Here is a 21,736-nt window from a genome sequence, read left to right as displayed (position 1 = left end):
TAAGTTTAAATGTATTTGGCTAAGGTGTATGTAAACTACTGACTTCAACTGTATGACAGACATCATTGCTTTTAGCTCACAGTGATTGGCTGGTGCACAGCAATTTTTGTTCCTCATTTGCATAAAGTCAAGGAATTTAAACTTTTTTGATGCTCTCAACCCTGTCTGCTGAGAGTGAAGATACTGGAGACAAATGCAGGCAAGACGGAGAAGTAAAAAATTTGATATAACTTTTGTCTTGTTTAATAATATGATGTATACTGCAGGTTATATAAAATGCTCTACACTGCAGAATGTTCCTTTTGAGAGGCAAGAGAACTAATTCCTTATCAAATTAGAATAATATCTTTAGTTTTATCTGCAGTATCATCTGTAATCGGCATTTCAAAAGCAATTATGGCCAGTTGTGCAGTCTACCAATAACGTTAAGAGCGACAGCAGTAGGAACGCCCACTAGTGACACAGATCGCAGGGTCTAGCGACACCAAGCGACAATGCCACCGGTGGTGTATGATGGGAAGTCCAATTCTCTTCCGCGAAACGGTTCTTTCGGACAGTTTGTTTCAATAAACGGGTTAAAAAAAACGATTCAACAGTTCAAGTACGTAATGCTATCAACCTGGCATAATGGAATGCATGCTCAAACACATTCAAATAAAGCCATATGTTATCGCACACCGTTTAATCAGAATGTATCTTTACACGTAATGTGTACAGATGACATAACGTGTGTAAGCGTAATTGCATCTAAACATGAAATTCCATGTACAGGCATCCATATTTTGGCCATTGGCAAGCTAGAAAACTTAAATTTGCATGCAGCTGATTAAACATTAATGTGTAATTCATGAATAATACATGTTAAATCAACGTGTCATCCCACGGACTCCTATGTCAGAGTTTTCCTTCATACATCATGGATGTGCGAGGTCATGTGATGAAGATGCTGTATTAGGACCGGGAAGAAAAAATAATTTCAAAATACTGGCGGCACTGTGAACATGGCCGCAATGGTAGAAAGGTGTCTCTGGTTACCTCATATGGAGGTGCATCATACAGGCTCCATATGGTTAGGATTATGGTGGGGTTAGGGCATCTGCTGCCTCCCAGGAACAAACTGAGCCCCTTTGTACAACGGGTGAACATGGCATTGGGGGCTTTTTTAGCAGCTGCAAAACACAAGAATCCTTTCATGTGCAAGGCAGGACACAGTTCAATCAATAACTTATATATGATTTATAAGGATTGATAGGTTTTTTATTTTGTTTTGCCTACTGTTGTTTGTGTACTGTTCATTTCACAATCACACAAATTAATTTCATAGAACATCGATTGTTTACAATGATAAAATTTATGTTTTAACAATCACTATATTAATAGTATTACCCATTATACATTAATTATTCAACCCAGAATTCCTTCTAGTACTCACGAGTTGTTTTGAATTATCTTTTGGTCCAGTGGAATTGGTAAGAATAGTTTGTCTTTAAAAAACAATATTATTTATGCTCTTGTACTAAAAGACAACTGCAAGAATACCATATGTTTTCATTGGTAATATTATATTGCATTATAATTACCACAGAAATATAAAATCAAAATAAGATTTAGAGAACATATATATATATATATAAAACAACCACACCGTCTTTTTCCAGAGCAGCCTGTATTTCTCCTGTGGTTACCTGTGGGTTTTTCTTTGTATTCCGAACAATTCTTCTGGCAGTTGTGGCTGAAATCTTTCTTGGTCTACCTGACCTTGGCTTGGTATGAAGAGATCCACGAAAGTTCCACTTCTGAATAAGTGATTGAACAGTACTGACTGGCATTTTTAAGGCTTTGGATATCTTTTTATATCCTTTTCCATCTTTATAAAGTTCCATTACCTTGTTACGCAGGTCTTTTGACAGTTCTTTTCTGCTCCCCATGGCTCAGTATCTAGCCTGCTCAGTGCATACACGTGAGAGATAACTATTTATACACAGACACTAATTGCAATTTAAAAAGCCACAGGTGTGGGAAATTAACCTTTATTTGCCATTTAAACCTGTGTGTGTCACCTTGTGTGTCTGTAACAAGGCCAAACATTCAAGGGTATGTAAACTTTTGATCAGGGCCATTTGGGTGATTTCTGTTATCATTATGATTTAAAAAGGAGCCAAACAACTATGTGGTAATAAATGGCTTCATATGATCACTATCCTTAAATAAAAGACATGATCAGTCATATTTTCAAAATCAATGCCAAAATTTCACAATTTCTGCCAGGGTATGCAAACTTTTGAGCACAACTGTATATATATATATATATATATATATATATATATATACAGGTGCATCTCAATAAATTAGAATGTCGTGGAAAAGTTCATTTATTTCAGTAATTCAACTCAAATTGTGAAACTTGTGTATTAAATAAATTCAATGCACACAGACTGAAGTAGTTTAAGTCTTTGGTTCTTTTAATTGTGATGATTTTGGCTCACATTTAACAAAAACCCACCAGTTCACTATCTCAAAAAATTAGAATACATCATAAGACCAATAAAAAAAACATTTTTAGTGAATTGTTGGCCTTCTGGAAAGTATGTTCATTTACTGTATATGTACTCAATACTTGGTAGGGGCTCCTTTTGCTTTAATTACTGCCTCAATTCGGCGTGGCATGGAGGTGATCAGTTTGTGGCACTGCTGAGGTGGTATGGAAGCCCAGGTTTCTTTGACAGTGGCCTTCAGCTCATCTGCATTTTTTGGTCTCTTGTTTCTCATTTTCCTCTTGACAATACCCCATAGATTCTCTATGGGGTTCAGGTCTGGTGAGTTTGCTGGCCAGTCAAGCACACCAACACCAAGGTCATTTAACCAACTTTTGGTGCTTTTGGCAGTGTGGGCAGGTGCCAAATCCTGCTGGAAAATGAAATCAGCATCTTTAAAAAGCTGGTCAGCAGAAGGAAGCATGAAGTGCTCCAAAATTTCTTGGTAAAAGAGTGCAGTGACTTTGGTTTTCAAAGAACACAATGGACCAACACCAGCAGATGACATTGCACCCCAAATCATCACAGACTGTGGAAACTTAACACTGGACTTCAAGCAACTTGGGCTATGAGCTTCTCCACCCTTCCTGCAGACTCTAGGACCTTGGTTTCCAAATGAAATACAAAACTTGCTCTCATCTGAAAAGAGGACTTTGGAACACTGGGCAACAGTCCAGTTCTTCTTCTCCTTAACCCAGGTAAGACGCCTCTGACGTTGTCTGTGGTTCAGGAGTGGCTTAACAAGAGGAATACGACAACTGTAGCCAAATTCCTTGACACGTCTGTGTGTGGTGGCTCTTGATGCCTTGACCCCAGCCTCAGTCCATTCCTTGTGAAGTTCACCCAAATTCTTGAATCGATTTTGCTTGACAATCCTCATAAGGCTGCGGTTCTCTCGGTTGGTTGTGCATCTTTTTCTTCCACACTTTTTCCTTCCACTCAACTTTCTGTTAACATGCTTGGATACAGCACTCTGTGAACAGCCAGCTTCTTTGTCAATGAATGTTTGTGGCTTACCCTCCTTGTGAAGGGTGTCAATGATTGTCTTCTGGACAACTGTCAGATCAGCAGTCTTCCCCATGATTGTGTAGCCTAGTGAACCAAACTAAGAGACCATTTTGAAGGCTCAGGAAACCTTTGCAGGTGTTTTGAGTTGATTAGCTGATTGGCATGTCACCATATTCTAATTTTTTGAGATAGTGAATTGGTGGGTTTTTGTTAAATGTGAGCCAAAATCATCACAATTAAAAGAACCAAAGACTTAAACTACTTCAGTCTGTGTGCATTGAATTTATTTAATACACGAGTTTCACAATTTGAGTTGAATTACTGAAATAAATGAACTTTTCCACGACATTCTAATTTATTGAGATGCACCTGTATATATATATATATATATATATATATATATATAGTTGAAGTCATAAGTTTTCAAACAACCTTAGCCAAATACATTTAAACTCAGTTTTTCACAATTCCTGACATTTAATCATAGAAAACATTCCTTGTCTTAAGTCAGTTAGGATCACTAATTTATTTTAAGAATGTGAAATGTCATAATAATAGTAGAGACAATGATTTATTTCAGCTTTTATTTCTTTCATCACATTCCCAGTGGGTCAGAAGTTTACATACAATTTGTTAGTATTTGGTAGCATTGCTTTTAAATTGTTTAACTTGAGTCAAACATTTTGGGTAGCCTTCCACAAGCTTCTCACAATAAGTTGCTGGAATTCTGGCCCATTCCTTTGTGATGGCCACTCCATTACCTTGACTTTGATGTCCTTAAGCCATTTCCCACAACTCTGGAGGTATGCTTAGGGTCATTGTCCATTTGCAAGACCCATTTGCGAACGAGCTTTAACTTCCTGGCTAATGTCTTGAGATGTTGCTTCAATATTTCCACATAATTTTCCTTCCTAATGATGCCATATATTTTGTGAAGTGCACCAGTCCCTCCTGCAGCAAAGCACCCACAACATGATGCTGCCACCCCCATGCATCACAGTTGGGATGGTGTTCTTCGGCTTGTAAGCCTCACCCTTTTTCCTCCAAACATAATGATGGTCATTATGGCCAAACAGTTCAATTTTTGTTTCATCAGACCAGAGGAAATTTCTCCAAAAAGTAAGATCTTTGTCCCCATGTGCACTTGCAAACTGTAGTCTGGCTTTTTTATGGTGGTTTTGGAGCATTGGCTTCTTCCTTGCTAAGCAGCCTTTCAGGTTATGTCAATATAGGACTTGTTTTACAGAGGATATAGATACTTGCCTACCTGTTTCCTCCAGCATCTTCACAAGGTTCTTTGCTGTTGTTCTGGGATTGATTTGCACTTTTCGCACCAAACTAAGTTCATCTCTAGGAGACAGAATGCATCTCCTTCCAGAGCGGTATGATGGCTGTGTGGTCCCATGGTGTTTATATTTGCGTACTATTGTTTGTACAGATGAACGTGGTACCTTCAGGCATTTGGAAATTGCTCCCAAGGATGAACCAGACATGTGGAGGTCCACAAATTTCTTTTCTGAGGTCTTGGCTGATTTATTTTTATTTTTCCATGATGTGAAGCAAAGAGGCACTGAGTTTGAAGGTAGGCCTTAAAATACACCCACAAGTATGCCTCCAATTTTTCAAGCTGCTTAAAGGCACAGTTAACTTAGTGAATGTAAACTTCTGACCCACAAAGTAGATGTCCTAAACGACTTGCCAAATCTATAGTTTGCTAATATGAAATCTGTGGAGTGGTTAAAAAATTAGTTTTAATGACTTCAACCTAAGTGTATGTAAACTTCTGACTTCAACTGTATATACACCGATCAGCCACAACATTAAAACCACCTGCCTAATATTGTGTAGGTCCCCCCTCGTGCCACCAAAACAGTGCCAATCTGTAGAATTCTGAGATGCTATTCTTCTCACCACAATTGTACAGAGTGGTTATCTAAGTTACCGTAGACTTTGTCAGTTTGAACCAGTCTGGCGATTCTTTGTTGACCTCTCTAATCAACAAGACGTTTCCATCCACAGACCTGCCGCTCACTGGATGTTTTTTGTTTTGGCACCATTTGGAGTTAATTCTAGAGACTGTTGTGCGTAAAAATCCCAGGAGATCAGCAGTTACAGAAATACTCAAACCAGCCCATCTGGCACCAACAATCATGCCACGGTACAAATCAACAATCATGCCACTTTTTTCCCCCATTCTGATGGTTGATTTGAAGCTCCTGACCCATATCTGCATGATTTTATGCACTGCACTGCTGACACACGATTGGCTGATTAGATAATTGCATGGATGATTGTTGGTGCCAGACGGGCTGGTTTGAGTATTTCTGTAACTGCTGATCTCCTGTTTCAAGTGTTATAGCAAAGGGTCTGAATACTTTTTTTTTCTGCCCTTTTCTCCCCAATTTGGAATGCCCAATTCCCAATGCGCTCTTAAGTCCTCGTGGTGGCGTAGTGACTCGCCTCAATCCGGGTGGCAAAGGACGAATCCCAGTTGCCTCCAAGTCTGAGACCGTCAGTCCACACATCTTATCACGTAGCTTGTTGAGTGCATTACCGCGGAGACACAGCACGCGTGGAGGCTTCATGCTATTCTCTGCAGCATCCACACATAACTCACCATGTGTTCCACCAAGAGTGAGAACCACACGTTATGAAAAACAAAACATATATACACAGAATCAACATTAACTCCCACTATTACCCTTCCCCCTCCCAATCTCCAATCCCACCCTAGCCCCCAACAACATCCCAGTGGTCGTAAATGATATAGACACACACACAAATAAATAAATAAAAAACAAATAAAAAATATAATAATAATAATCACACATCCATAAATGACATATACCTGCCCCATTTCTCCAGGAACAAGTTATACTTCCCCATTCTTCTAAATGACCCTTCTTCAAAGGCCCCCACCCTTCCCATCTCCGAGCACCACTCCTGAAATGAGGGCACTCTAGCCGACCTCCAACCCCTTAAAAGTATCTGCCTGGCTATCATGACACTGGTTAAGACCCAACTCTTAATGTGTCTATTTTCAATGATGACGGCCCCATCGCCCAAAATACAGAGTCTGGGGCAGAATGATATCCGAGTGTCCAATACATCACACACCAAACTGAACCTTCAACCAAAACTCCTGGATCTTAACACATCCCCAAAAGACATGGGTTATGTCTCCATCCTCTGATTGGCATCACCAGCAGGTGGGTGTGTCTTTAAGACCAAGCCTATACAAAATAGAGGGGGGTCAAATAAAACCGATGTAAAATCTTGAATTGCATAAGGCGAACCCTTGCATCTCTAGATGCAGACTTGATGTTTTTTAGAATCCTAGCTCACTCTCCCTCCTCCGATTCCAAGTTTGAATCTTTCTCCCATAATCTCTTGAGAGAGGTTGAAGCACCGTCCCCCAGACTATGAATTAACAGGGAGTAATACAATGATGCCTCATGACCTTTTCCAAAATCAGTAATCACCACTCCCATAGTATCTGCTGCTTTAGGGGGGTGTATACTATTCCCAAAAAGAGTACAGAGCAAGTGGCATAGCTGTAGATACCTAAAAAAACTGAGATCTGGGGATCCCAAAATGTTGAACCAAATTTTCAAAGGATCTCAACACACTACTCTCATATAGGTCACCTCAATCCACTCTGACCAGCAGAAAGGGGACTCATTAATATATAATTTGAGGTTTAGATAAATATCCAAATTAAACACTCTGGACACTTTTGTCCATACCGAGTGCAAATGCGAGATAACGGGGTGTAATTTAACTTCTCCGGTTATATTGATAGAAAGGCTTTGCAATGGCAAAGAACTTCCTGTTCAATACAAAACCAGGGAGGGGCTCTTTCAGGTGGAAGCAACCAATGAGCCAAATGTCTGAGACCTAACGCATAATAATAAAACAAAATCTTGGGTACGCCTAGCCCACCTTTGTCAATTGGCCTATGCAGTTTACTGAAATGTAATCTGGGACAAATTACTTGAAATAAGAGAGGGGGACATCTATAGGGAGTGACTGTAGCAGGTATTTGAATTTATGAATACAATTCATTTTAATAACATTAACCTTCCCAATCATCAATAAATGTAATGAAGCCCACCTACCCACATCGCTCAAAATTTGCTGGGAATAAAATACCCAAATACTTAATGTCCTGTTTGGGCCACTGGAAGGCGCCCGGCTGGAAAGCCGTTACTTGGCAGTACGCTGTCAGAGCTAAAGCATCAGATTTAGACCAATTGACTCTGTACTTAGAAAAGGAATAAATGATTCTGTGAAGGCAAGCCATAGATCTAGTAGGGTCAGAGTCGAATAATAAAATATCATCTGTGTAAAGCAGAAGCTTAAGCGCCATACTTCCCGCCATCACCCCTGGAAAATCATCCTCCTTTATTATCGCGGCTGCTAATGGTTCCAGGGCAAGACAGAACAATAATGGGGAAAGAGGGCAACCCTGCCAGGTGCCCCTATCCAGAGTAAAATAATCTGAAATTAATCCATGTGTTTGTACCGCCACTACAGGGTGTCTATAAAGCAACTTAACCCATCCAATAAACGTACTCCCAACCCCATACATTTCCAAAATCGTTCGGCATCAAGAGTCTGATCATTTGCCACTGATCACATGATATTGATGAAACGCCTAATGTTTTCAGAAGAGCTGCGGCCCTGAATAAACCTCACCTGATCTATATGAATAAGAGATGTCATAATTTAATCGGTTAGCCGAACTTTTTGACACTATTTTAACGTCTAGCTGGATCAGGGAAATTGGACGGTAACTCTTACACTCGCTTGGGTCTTTGCCCTTTTTAAGAATCAGACTGATCCGGGTTTGCATCATGGTTGGTGGAAGCTTACCATTCATTAATGATTCAGTATAAACTTCTAACAAAAGTGGAGCCAGTTCTGTAGCATAAGATCTAAAAAATTCAGTGGCAAAGCCATCTTGCCCCAGAGCCTTGCCTGAAGGCAGGGCCTTAATTACCTCGTCAAGCTCCTCCAAGGTTATCTCAGAATCAAGAGATTCTTTTTTGCTCAGTCTTCAATTTAGGGAGTTCTAAAGGTTCCACAAAGTTTCTAATATCTTCATCAGCAGACGAAGACGTGGAACTATAGAGATCAATATAGAATTCTTTAAAAGCATTATTAATATCAATGGCTGAGGTAAATATTTCACCACCAGCAGATTTCACTGAGGGAATGGTAGAAAAAGACTCTCTCTGCTTTATAATATCTAGCCAAAAGCTTCCCAGCTTTGTCCCCTGACTCAAAGTATGACTGTCTTGCCCTGAATAGCCAAAACTCCACCTTCCACAACAAAATAGTATTATATCTGTATTTCAATCGGGTCAATACTCTGAGGCCATCAGGCGACATTCAACGCTTCAGCTCTGCCTCGGTGCTCTTAATATTCCCTTACAACTCCACGAGTTCTTGTGATTTTTTTATGAATGAGGAATACTGTATGATCCGGCCCCTAAGAACCACCTTAAGTGCCTCCCAAGCCACGCCCACAGAGGATACTGAGGACCAGTTGGTCTCCATATAAACATTGATTTCAGTCTTTAACATTTGTTGGAAATCAGAATTTTGCAAAAGGGATACATTAAAGCACCAACTATATGATTTCTTTTTCTCCATATGTGGCAACACCTCTAAACTCACCAGGGCATGATCTAAGACTAAGATGTTTCCAATTGAGCAATCAACAACAGATGAAATGAGGGACTTTGATATATATAAAAAAAATCTATTCTAGAATAAATCTTATGGACTGATGAAAAAAATTAATAGTCCCTACCAGATGGATTCAAAAGTCTTCAAATATCTGCAAGACCAAGATTTTACACATCCTGAGAAGCATCAATGTTGCTCTAGGGGGTTTACACACTTTTGCTTCACTATGATCAAGGACTGAGTCCATCAAAAGATTAAAGTCTCCTCCCAATATTATATCATGAGGGGTGCCAGAGGCTTGTAACATCCCTTCAAGATCTATAAAAAAGCCCTGATCATCAGCGTTAGGTGCGTAAATATTTGCCAAAATCAATCTTTGCCCCTGATTTTCTGCTAAAACAATAACGACTCTTCATCAATTTTCTTTAATCTGTTTGAGACATTTGAATTGTAAATGTTTACTTATCAGTATAATGACTCCCCTGCTCTTACTTGAGCCAGCCTAAAAAGAAAACATGTCCACCCCATATCTTCCCAAATTGTTCAGCTTCCTGCGGGGAAGGATGCGTTTCTTGAAGAAACACTATATCATATTTCTTACGTTTAAGAAAATAAATAACCTTCCTTCTTTTTATGGGGTGCCCCGACCCATTCACATTCCACGTGGAGAGAGACAATCCACTCATATTAATATTGGACATTTTGACATATTAGAAAAATAGATTGTGTGTCAAAAACAAGATTATAAGGACCACATTCCAACATTAGTGCAACAGCCAAACCCCGAACTTCCCCCCGAACCAAACAAACAGAAAAAAGAAAAACATGCGCATTAACCCCGTGCAAGACAGCGCCAACCGGCGTCCATCCCTCTGAACTCAAACAGTCCATGTACACCTACAAGAGTCCCCGCGACAAATTTGCCGTCGGATTGCTCAAGTCAGGTGTTTCTATACAAATTTTGTGATACAGAATTACATAACAGAAAATAATCTATAAAACAAACTCCAGCCAATAGGCAGAATAAACACAAAGAACGTGTAGATTCATTCACAAAACTGTCCCGAAGGTGTGTTCCTCCACAAAACAAGCTCCAGCTGCTAGTGGAACCAGCACAATAATAAAAAAAAAAAAACGTTCAGTTTCCTCGGGCAGTGAGCCGGCTGTTCATGAGTGCAGCAGACGACCTAATCCTTCCAATGTTCTGCAAAAAATACTCCACAAAACAAACTCCAGCCAATAGGAGCCATAAACAAAAGGCATGTGCAGATTCATCCACAACTGTCCCGAAGGAGTGTTATTCCACAAAACAAACTCCAGCCACTAGACAGAACCAGCACAAAAAGAAACAAAACAGGTGCCCCGTTTCCTCAGACGGTCAAGTGAATGTTCAGTGAGTCAAGCTCACTTGGGAGCAACGTGAGAAACACACCATGACTTCCTCGGTCCGTTGATTTTATGAAAGACATCGCTTGTTGTGGGCATATAAATATTTTGCGGCCATCCTTAGTATCTATTCTCAATTTGGCCAAGAACATCAGTGCAAAAGTGACCTTCCGTTGATGTAAGAGTTTCTTGCATTCCGTCGATGCAAATGTTTATTGAAGGAGTGTTATTCCACAAAACAAACTCCAACCGCTAGGCAGAACCAACACAAAAAGAAACAAAAAGGCGCCCAGCTTCCTCAGACATTCAAGTGTATGTTCAGCGAGTCAAGCTCAAAGTATTGTTTAAATGTTGTGAAATGTCTAGTGTTAAAATGTTGTTTGTAATAAAATAAAAAGAAACATTGTTAAAATAAAACATGAGATTTGAATGTACTACAAAATTCAAATGAAAATCCAAACTCCTGAAACAAACAAGGTGTTGACAATTGAAATTGACAACTGAAATACTAGATGATGTGAGATTTTTTTTTTCACCAGCTGTGTATCAAAACGTTAAAATACAAGGCGGCAAAATATTGATCAATCCTATTAATTCTAAATCTAGTTCTTGTTAAGTTAGACAAAATTAAAGAAGTGTGTTGCTGCATCGACTCAGCAACACATTTTGTTGTACATAGGGCTAGTCGTCATACTTTTATGTTGCTTTTTCATGTAATTTATATAGTGTGACAACATGCTCACCAACAACTTATTTGAATAGACATTCACTGATAATTTACACGAATAAATACATATTATATTAATAAATACAATAATGTTGGGTAATTAAATAAAAACCCCCTTAAAGCTATTAAGTATAGACATTTTATAGAGTTATATAGTTGATTCACAGTTGTTTTGTTACATTTGCATGCTTGTGGATGTGACTTTAAGTTACTTTTTATTTGTATTTTGTTCTTCTTGAAAGAGTCTTGTTTTCTGAGGTCTTGAATTCTGCTGACAGTTTTTGTAGGTTTTTTTCCTGTCTTTGAGAACTGTAAATTTCAGCAGGTGGCTTTGGGCCTTCCAGATGCTTTCTTTCAGCATTGACCTATTATCTTAATAGCTGATAGAGAAAAAGGGATCTTCTCTGCCTTTAGGGTCTTGTAAACTTCAGAATAGCAGACCAGCTATGTTATTTCTGACAGCAAACCCTACATGATATTTTTTTTTTTTTGGAGCAGATTTTCTAACTCCTTTACTTTGGGATTCCCTGCTCTTTCACTCCTGCTTCATTTATTAGCTTGTTATCAGGCCTTTGATGGACTGCAACAAGTATAGCAGATCACCAACTAACGAAGTTTAAGAAAAAAGAAAAAAAAAACATCCCAGAAGATATTTTTGGAAAACGTTGTACACCCAGACATGTGTTAATCTGAATAATTTTAATCATTTTCATGATTTAACTTTGCATACAAAAAGACCATATTAGTGAATTTCCCTGTTTCCAGCTTTTTCCCAAACTGCAGCAAAAGTTAATTAGCAAAAGGTGACACAGAAGTGCACCAGGAGTACACACAACTCTGCTGAACCAATCCTGGTTCCATTTATGAGTTTTTCATTAGGCCTTTGATCCACTGGATCAGGTATAGCAGATCACCAACTAATGACTAATCTTTTAAGAAAAAAACAAAAACAAAAAAACAACATCCCAGAAGATATTTTTGGAAAATTTTGCACACCCAGACATGTTAATTTGAATAATTTTAATCATTATCATGATTTAACTTAACTGAAGTGCACCAGGAGTACACACAACTCTGCTGAATCACTCCTGGTTCCATTTATGAGCTTGTTATCAGGTCTTTGATGGGCTACATTAGGTATGGCAGATCACAAACTAATGACTAATCTTTTAAGAAAAAATAAATAAATACATTTCCCGTTTCCAGCTTTTTCCCAAACTGCAGCAAAAGTTAATGAGCAAATGGTGGCTCAGAAGTGCACCAGGAGTGCATTTGTTTAATTCTTGCTAATTTCCTGACCAATGATTTGTTGTGGAGACAATTAAAAGCTTAATGTATTGCCATTTTGGGCTTGGTCCATATTTTATTTTATTTATTTATTTTTGCCCAGTAATGTATGTAAGTGCACATAGCTTATTATTAAATTTTATTCAATTAAGTTATAATAAGGCTGTTTATTTTCATCAGTGTTTCATTCAGTGATCCTGCACGTTAAATACGATTGACAGCTATTAATTATATCTTGGATAAGTTTCCTACATTTAAGTTTTGAAGCTAAACACCAAATACAGACACTGATGTACAAGCGTTAATGTTGTGTCTAAAGCATGTGAATAAACTAGTCTTAATCAACTCATCCTTTTTCAAAAACCATAATCCATCTGATAACAATTTAAAATATAATCTGCATGCACAATACTCAAAAGTAAAATTAGTTTACATCTCTCAACTGAAAGGTTTTTGCATGTTTTAATAAAAATGTTGTTAAATAAAACTAGTTGAATGCATATTTCCAGTACGTTTTATGTATTATTAAAGAAATTTCACCCCCTCATTCAAGTCCTCGGTTCATGCATGCACATCAGCAGCTCACTCATCAGTTCGCAGTATTTCAGACATGTCCGAAAGAGGTGATTCTCAGCTCAGTGTACTGGTGACTTGAGACTTGCTGTGATAGACTCAATGTACTGTTGATTCAAGAACTGTTGTAACCGGATCATCATAAAACACTGATAAAACGGTAATAAAATCAAGTCATAAACATATTTCGTGTAGGTTTTTTGCAAAATACATCAGAAACATACATTTTGACCCTCTAAATCACACGGCACACACATACTCAGTTTCAGCAGCTCATTAGAGATCTCAGCTTGTCAAACACCTCTGAAAGTTGTGATTCTCAGTTCAGTGTACTGTTGACTCTAGAACTGTTGCAAAGAAGAGTTAGGAAAAGCAGATATCGCCAGTTCTACGATCATATTACTCCCGGTTATCGGCTCATTTCGAGTCGGAGTGTAGGCAGTGAAAGACAGGTTAAGATGGAGTAACTTGAGGATCAGTATTGACTGGAGACGCAAACTGTTTCAAATGATTCAGTTCGATTTGGTGAACTGGTTCAGCTCGTTCACTGAAAATAATTGTTTCCAAAGAACGATTCATTCACGAACTGGACATCACTACGGTGGTGTGAATGGGGCTTAAGAGTGACTCACAAATGATCCGAAGCATGGCTGCTGTCATCAATCCACATTAAAAACAATGTATTAAAATATTATTATGACACTGACACGTTTCCTATAACTGATTGGGACATGTTCAGAGAGGCTGCCACATATGGGGGCTGCATAGACTTGGAGGAGTACGCATCTTTTGTTACTAGCTACATAAGCAAGTGTGTGGATGATGTTGTGACCATAAAGTCCATTACCATCGAACCCAACCAGAGGCCTTGGCTTAATGCTGAGTTCCATTCTCTGCTTTTAAATCTGGCAACAGGACAGAGCTCAGAGCAGTGAGGATCAACCTCATACATGGCATCAAAAGAGCTAAGGCCTCATACGCCACAAATATCCAGGAAGACTTCAGCAACAACGACCCACAAAGCATGCAGAGGGTCATGCAGCAAATCACTGACTACAGGAAGAAAGGCCACTTCAACTGTAATAATGACACCTCCCTACCAGAAGCGCTTAACACCTCTTATGCACGCTTCGACTCATTCACACCACACCAGCTTTAAAATCTGCCCCCTCTCCTGACGACCAGGTGCTGTCTGTGACCACATATGAGGTGAGAAGAACCCTACTGAAGGTAAACCCTCGCAAAGCTGCTGGCCTGGATGGCATCCCTGGACATGTGCTGTAGGAATGTGCTCACAAACTGGCAGATGTCTTCACAGACATATTTAACACATCCCTCAACCAAGCCTCTGTTCCAATTTGCTTCAAGTCTACCACCATCATCCCAGTTCCAAAAAAGTCTACAGAGCAGTGCCTCACTGACTACCGCTTTGTAGCACTCACTTCCATTGCTATGAAATGCTTCAAACGGCTGGTAATGGCACATATAAAAGCCACCATCCCAGTCACTCTGGACACTCACCAGTACGCCTACAGACATAACCGCTCAACAGATGATGCCATAGCAACTGCTATCCATCTTGCAAGCAGTCATCTGAAAATCAGTGTCCTACCTCAGAATGCTGTTCATTGACTTCAGTTCAGCATTTAACACCATCATTCCCCAGACCCTTACCAAAAAACTGCATCATCTTGGACTGAACATATCACTCTGCAACTGGGTACTAGACTTCCTGAGCAACAGGCCTCAGGTCATCAGAAACCACACCAGCACTTCTCACCCCATCATACTTAACACGGCACTCTGCAAGGTTGTGTACTGAGCCCACAAGTGTACATTCTGCTGACCCATGACTGCTGTGTCATGCACAGAAACAATCACATCAAGTTTGCTGACGATACCAGTTGTGGGACTCATCTACAACAACGAGACAGTCTACAGGGAAGAGGTGAGGCAGCTCGAGGCCTGGTGCATGGAAAATAATCTCTCCCTTAACATCAGCAAAACAAGGGAGCTAATTTTTGACTTCAGGCAGCACACAGCATCAAATTCCCGGGCGTCTCTGAAAAACTCTCAGGGTCACTAAACACCTCCTTCATGGTGAAGAAGGCACAACAGTGCCTCTACTTCTTAAGGAGACTTAAGAGAGCTGGCCTGAAAACCCCCATCCCCGTCAGCTTCTATAGATGTGTCATTGAGAGTGTACTCACTAACTCCATCACTGTCTGGTACGGGGGCTGCTCCGTCTCAGACAGGAAAGCCCTCCAACGGATAGTGAGAACTGCCCAACACATCACTTGAACCCACCTTCCTGTCATAGAAGACACTTATATTGTGCGGTGTAGAAGGAAGGCCACCACCATCAGGAAGGACCCCACTCACCCATCACATGGTATGTTCCTCCTCTGCCTTCTGGTCGAAGGCTAAGGAGCATTCTCCTCAAGACTAAAGAACAGTTTCTATCCACAGGCAGTAAGACTTCTCAACAACCCGGCCTGACTGCTCACACAAACATCCATACGGACCCCCATACTACACATACATTTATTGCACTAATAAACAAATCACCCCAGCCACCTTAAAAACTATGACAAATTGCTGATTTGTTTTTTTGCACAATATGTAACATGGTGCGACTGTGCTGCTGTAATTCTGCTTAATGTTGAATGTTTGCATCAAGGTTTCCTGGAGAACTGTATTTTTCCTGGAGAACCATTTTTCTCTCTGCCCTGCAAAGAAAAAATTACAATAAACCTGACTTACCTAACTTGTAGTGCTTATAATTGAATTCACCCTTACTGTCTCAAAATCACCAGAGAGAGTTTTTTTTTTGGAGATCATCCTAATGAAAATTAGCTGAGGACCTCAGTAAATTAAAACAGACTGAACTGTATGATGACGATGTAGACAGAGCACAGTAACGACCTCCTGCAACTGTTGGTTTTCAAAGATTTATTTGAGGGTTTGCTTTCAAGAAGACCATGAAGAGGGCACTTTGAGTGGTTTGATGATAGTGGTGAGTGACATTTAATTCTATGCAGATATCTGCTTGACTGCTTTAGTAGTTTTAACATGAACATTTGCATGGTCAATTTATCTATCCTCATTGGCATGGGCTATTTTTGTATATATGCTGCAATGTCTCTCTTACATTCATACTAACGGCCATTCAAGGGCTGATGTATTTACTAAGTCCTCTTTATTGGACAAGCTTTGGCATATTTGTCATAGACGAGTCTTCTGTGATCCTATATGTTGGTAGTTTGCGACTCTCTGGGTCATGAGCAAATGTATAGGGGTGTGGCTTGTGAATATTAATTAGTTTATTATGACATTGGTTAACCTGTGTAGAGCTGTAGATCACGTGGCCTAATTCATATTCATAAGCTAGTCAAGGGCCCAGGGGAAGCTTAACCAGGCCCTGGGCTACAGGCAAAATGAAACTGTGCAGCACAGATTAATTGGAAATTTCTGTCATCCATAAACAGAATAATTGTCAATCATGCAATTGATCATAATCCATTTATGTCTGCAAAAGTTTAATTCTTAGGTGTAGGATCGGAGTAGCCTTGCAGAAGGAAATGAAAAAGAATCAACACAGAATTTCACTAAGATGGCCTATAATTCCGGGAAATACCTCTAAGCATTAAGAAGCCAGGAATGTTACCACCCCTCAAGTTCACTAGTTCGAATCCCAGGGCATGCTGAGTGACTCCAGCCGGGACTCCTAAGCAACCAAATTGGCCCGGTTGCTATGGAGGGTAGAGTCATACGGGGTAACCGCCTCATGATCGCTATAATGTGGTTCGCTCTCGGTGTGGTGCGTGGATGCCGCGGTGGATGGCGTGAAGCATCCACACGCGCTATATCTCCGCGGTAATGCGCTCAACAAGCCACATGATAAGATGCACGGGTTGACGGTCTCAGACGCGGAGGCAGCTGAGATTAGTCCTCCGCCACCCGGATTGAGGCGAGTCACTACGCCACCACGAGGACTTAATTTCCAAATTGGGAGAAAAAGGGGAAAAACCCCCCCCCCCCAAGAATGCGCTTTGTGATATGCTGGTTTGGGAATCTATGAAATAAGCAATAGGTTATGGAGCTCTAACATTGTTTTAGTGAAGTTGCAAACCTTATAACCTAAATAAATGCAAAGTATAAATCAAAGTTAAGAATGAGGAAATTGAAAGGGAGTGTGCAAATATTCCTTTTGGAATCGTACGTGTCACATTGCCAGAGAGCACGAGGATGTGCTACATGATGGTAGTGCAGCAAAAGGTGAGCTAGTAGACTACACTACTATTCGATAATAAATTAATAGATAAGTAATGTATCTTGTTGTTTTGCCATCATGTCAGTGCAGCTGCCAGCTAGATGTGAGCCCGGTTCTGCAGGGTTGCGGACGTTAGAGCACCCTAAATTAAATATGTAAGATTAATAATACTGTATATTGGCAAAGCATTTTTCCTTGAGTCCCGACGAACACACACAAAAAATCCCTGCATCAAAACCAATAAACATGTGTGATCTTGCAGATCAGTGTGTCCTAATTTGCAGGTGCAGCATTCTGCTGTCATGCCTCTATTGTACAATTGAGCATTTGATTGGTAAAGATATCTGCTCTCGCAAAGAGAATTTCATTGTGGAATAATCTCACTTAATCGACCGCCTGTTGCTTTCGATTTCTGCTTCGGGATAAAGTGGCTCATAACTGCTGGTCAGTTTCCCAAAGCCAAATCAACACCTTAACGAGAAGTGAAACTTAAAAAAAATTATTCTAGATTAGTGGTTGCAGATAACATCTTTGACATCGCTTGCTGCATTCATGTGCAGAGAAAAAATCTATTAATGATTGAACATTAGGAAAAAAAAAAAATCTTAAATGAAGGCAGTGTCATTTGTGAATTAAATAATTTTATTTGTTTTAGGATCAATAAACATGATTTCATCGAATATATATATTGGACAAAATCTCACTTTATGCAGGACAAATATTTTTTATTTGTTAAATCCATGGTTAAACCTTGCTGTACATATAAAGAGCGCATGCACAACACATGATCGTTTGACGCATATAAAGTCCAGATTCACTTTATAATGCTTTAAAAATATCAAGGAAAAACAAAGGGGGCACATGGTATCTACTAATATAATAATTATTATATAAATAACCACAGTCCTTTAGATTGCATTTGATTCGTAAATATAAAATTGTAGGTAATAGTAATAAAGCAACAACACTGAAAAAGAGAAAAACATTCACTGCTCTTTTCTGGATAACTTAATAAACCCTTTAAAACTGAACACAAAATTAGGATGATAAATTGCTCATTTAAATTTACAGACCCAAAGTCTGATAGCATTAAATCAGAAACATATTAATGCATCAAATCTAGAATAATTCTGTGGAGACAATGCAACTGAAGAACAATTATGAATTTAACTTTTACCTGCAATAGTTTTCGAGGTACAGTCCATGTTTTCATTATTGCCATAAAGGACTCGAACAAACTTTAAAGTTGAAAAGATTGTAGTTTTCTAGGTCGGTTGTATCACTCAGATCCAGTTTAAACTGAAAAGCGCCAATTTGCGCTTATGCGAGTTTCCGTGCCAACACACGTATGTTTTATCACTTGTAGAGGCATGTTTGATGACTTGTTTAAAGTAAATAAAAGTAATTTAGAACTGGAATTTTTTAAGGCAATATTTGAAGATGTTCAATGACATATGTGCTAACAGAGAAATATTTGACTGATTACAAATGATAAGGAAGATCTGGTAGACCCGATTATTTAACAGAAGTTGTAAACCAGTCCAAAATAAACAGCGAGATTATATATTAAAAAAAAAAAACAATACAAATCACATAATTTCAGATGTGTACATTACTAATCATTTGGTAATTTAATAAATGTCGCCCTATAGTCTATATTTCACCCAGAGGGGCACCTCAGCCCATGTTGGCAAAGGGGCAGTTGCTTGGGCCACTGTAGCTACCCCCTGTGTACGTGTTTGGAACCAAGTATACTACAGAGAAATTTTGTCGAAGCGGGATTTGAGCAAACGCTTTTTTACCGGTGAGCGGAATGTCCGCTTGGAAGACTTCAGTGGCCGTGAGTGGCTGAGCGGAGTGCACATGCATGGAGTGGGTTATTGAGCGGAGTGTCACACCGCACTGCTTCGCTCACATGCTCTGGTCTGAACTGACCTGCATCTGGCCAGTGTGGCTGTCACAAAAAAAGGGAGGGTGTCCAGGAAAACCCAACCTTTTTACCCCAAAATTCCTCAATGGAATAAATTTAAAGACTCTACCAAACACAGTTCCATAAAGTCTAAGCAACCCTGTGCAAATGAGACAAATACCCAGCTGCTTAACCTCAACAGTCTTGAGAACAACGAGAGTTCTGTGGACACACCAAGATTCCTCCTCTCCATGTTGTAAATCAGGAATGCCCTGAACGTTAATGATCATCACATGACGTAAAGGCCATCTTCTGAAGAAACCCCCATGGTTGCCATGGAAATCTAAGACACTCCTTTGTTCTTCAATTTAACCAATTTGACACACTTAAAAATTAGACATTTCCTGTGTCACATGCTAAAACTCTGTATAAGACAAGAGAGCTTAAACTGTCTTACTGTCTTTAGAAGGATCCCTTTGAACTCTTTTTAGCAGGACATCTCATCTTAATCCCGGAACTTCGACACAATTGCAAAACTACCTTTTCTTGGGTTTTGACAATGCATATACATGTAATATGAGCTATAACACTATCAGAAGACTTCATTGTATTGTTCTGCACTGCACAATGCACAGTCTATTTTTGATAGTAAATTTTTATCTTACACAAATTATTGTAGCCTGATGTAACCTTTAAAATGTGTAGTGATTTGTAATCACTTATAACTGACAAATTGATTATTATAATTTTTAATCTTGTCTTATTCATGTCATTTTACTAGAATGGTAACCATTCATGATAAAGCACATCATATTTACTATCGTTGAGATTCTTTCTGCATTTCAGGAATGTTTATGTTAATTAATTTATGATATATTCAGTTGTATCTGAGATATGAAAGGTCATGATTAAACATTGCCCTATTTTGAGTGGGAAACAGAAACCTTTAAAACAAAGACTTATCAATCACCTTCAGAAGGAGGGACAGAGAGATGATCACATATCTAAAAAGACACTTCTGATTGGCTCAAGACACCTTTGGGGTTTGGCCAACCTCATCAGTACAAAACCTCCCTGCCTAGGAAGAACGCCCTCTTCTTCTGCTCTTCTTCCTCTCTTCTCTTTGTGCTCTTGTCTCGTCCAGACTTCCTCTCTTGCCCTCTTAGCCTTCTTTGGCACACCTCTGCCCAGGTTCACACAATGTAGAGTCCAGGAAAGCTTGGAAATTAAAGTTCAGAGGAAGCTCTTCTCCCTCTCTGCTCTACGACTCACACACGTGACGGGAGTTGCGAGTCTTCCTTGCGGAAGGTCTTGCTTCAAAGCCCGCCTCATCATTCCAGCAACGAACTATCCACAATCTTAACAGAGGTCCAAAATATCGATGGAACAACCAGAACCAGAAGCCAAAGAACCAAAACAACGCAAGGAAACGCAAGTACATCTCCAAACTTTTGCTGAAAGTGCTGGTGTCTCTTTAATTTAATTTGAGTAACCCGATTGCAAATCGAGTTAGACTAAATGAAGTATCGATGGTTCTCAAAGCACTGTCTAAAGACTCCATGAAGTTCAATTTTCTCTGTACAGATCATTTCCATTCACCTTCTGTTACAGCTCACTTACCAACCTATTGTTTATGTTTGTCTATATGTGTTAGTTAGTTTGATAAAGTCTTGTTTGTATTCAAAGCTAATTTGACTGTGGTATATTTTGATAATCTCGTCACTTGATTTTTAAAAGATCTGCACTCCAAAGCTATATCCATATCTAAATATATTTGCGATACGTCCTATCAACTCAGTGTGGCCGAGTGATCAGACATACACCTTAATTCTTTCAATAAGTGAATTAATCATAATTCCCTTATCAAGCTAATTCCTTACATATAAATTGTGAGCGGATAAAACAAGCCTGTTGTATTACATTTTTAATTTCTAATCTGATCATTTGTCATTTACCCTTCTTATAATGGTGGTTGAACGTGGCTAAATCAATTATATCATTTCTTAAATATTAATGGTGGATAAATGCGGGTATATTTAAATCTGCCCATTACATTTAGCATTCTATTATACAATCCTTACATATTAATGGTTGAGTACGCGGGCAGTTTAATTAAAATTTTCAACATATTAATGGCGGAGGATGGGGGCAGTTTAATTAAAATTTCCAACATAGCGTTTGTTCAAATCCCTAAACCAAAGTATGAGCAACAGTAATAGAGCTGTTCAGTCAAGATGTCAATTTATGGCCCAACCCAGAAGGCTAATTTATGTAATTTATTGGACAACCGTTGCTGTTCGTACATAGCAACTTGTTAGCAACTTACAAGTTTAAAGCACACAAAG

At 39.2% G+C, this 21,736-nt stretch overlaps 1 protein-coding gene across 3 annotated transcripts in view; it reads right to left on the bottom strand.

The window, feature by feature from the left end:
- LOC127409884 (tetratricopeptide repeat protein 13-like) overlaps positions 1–21,736 on the bottom strand; it is a 120,864-nt gene that overhangs the window by 5,904 nt on the left and 93,224 nt on the right. The window contains exon 23 of one of the 3 annotated variants that reach the window (XR_007892050.1): positions 1,036–1,169. The exons of the other annotated variants lie outside the window; for them this stretch is intronic. The gene's annotated coding sequence lies outside the window, so the exon portion shown is untranslated. The remainder of the gene's footprint in view (positions 1–1,035; positions 1,170–21,736) is intronic. 3 annotated transcript variants of the gene reach the window in all.

Source organism: Myxocyprinus asiaticus, chromosome 19 (assembly GCF_019703515.2).
Source record: "Myxocyprinus asiaticus isolate MX2 ecotype Aquarium Trade chromosome 19, UBuf_Myxa_2, whole genome shotgun sequence".
NCBI lineage: Eukaryota > Metazoa > Chordata > Actinopteri > Cypriniformes > Catostomidae > Myxocyprinus > Myxocyprinus asiaticus.
This window is presented reverse-complemented; position numbering and strand designations above follow the sequence as displayed.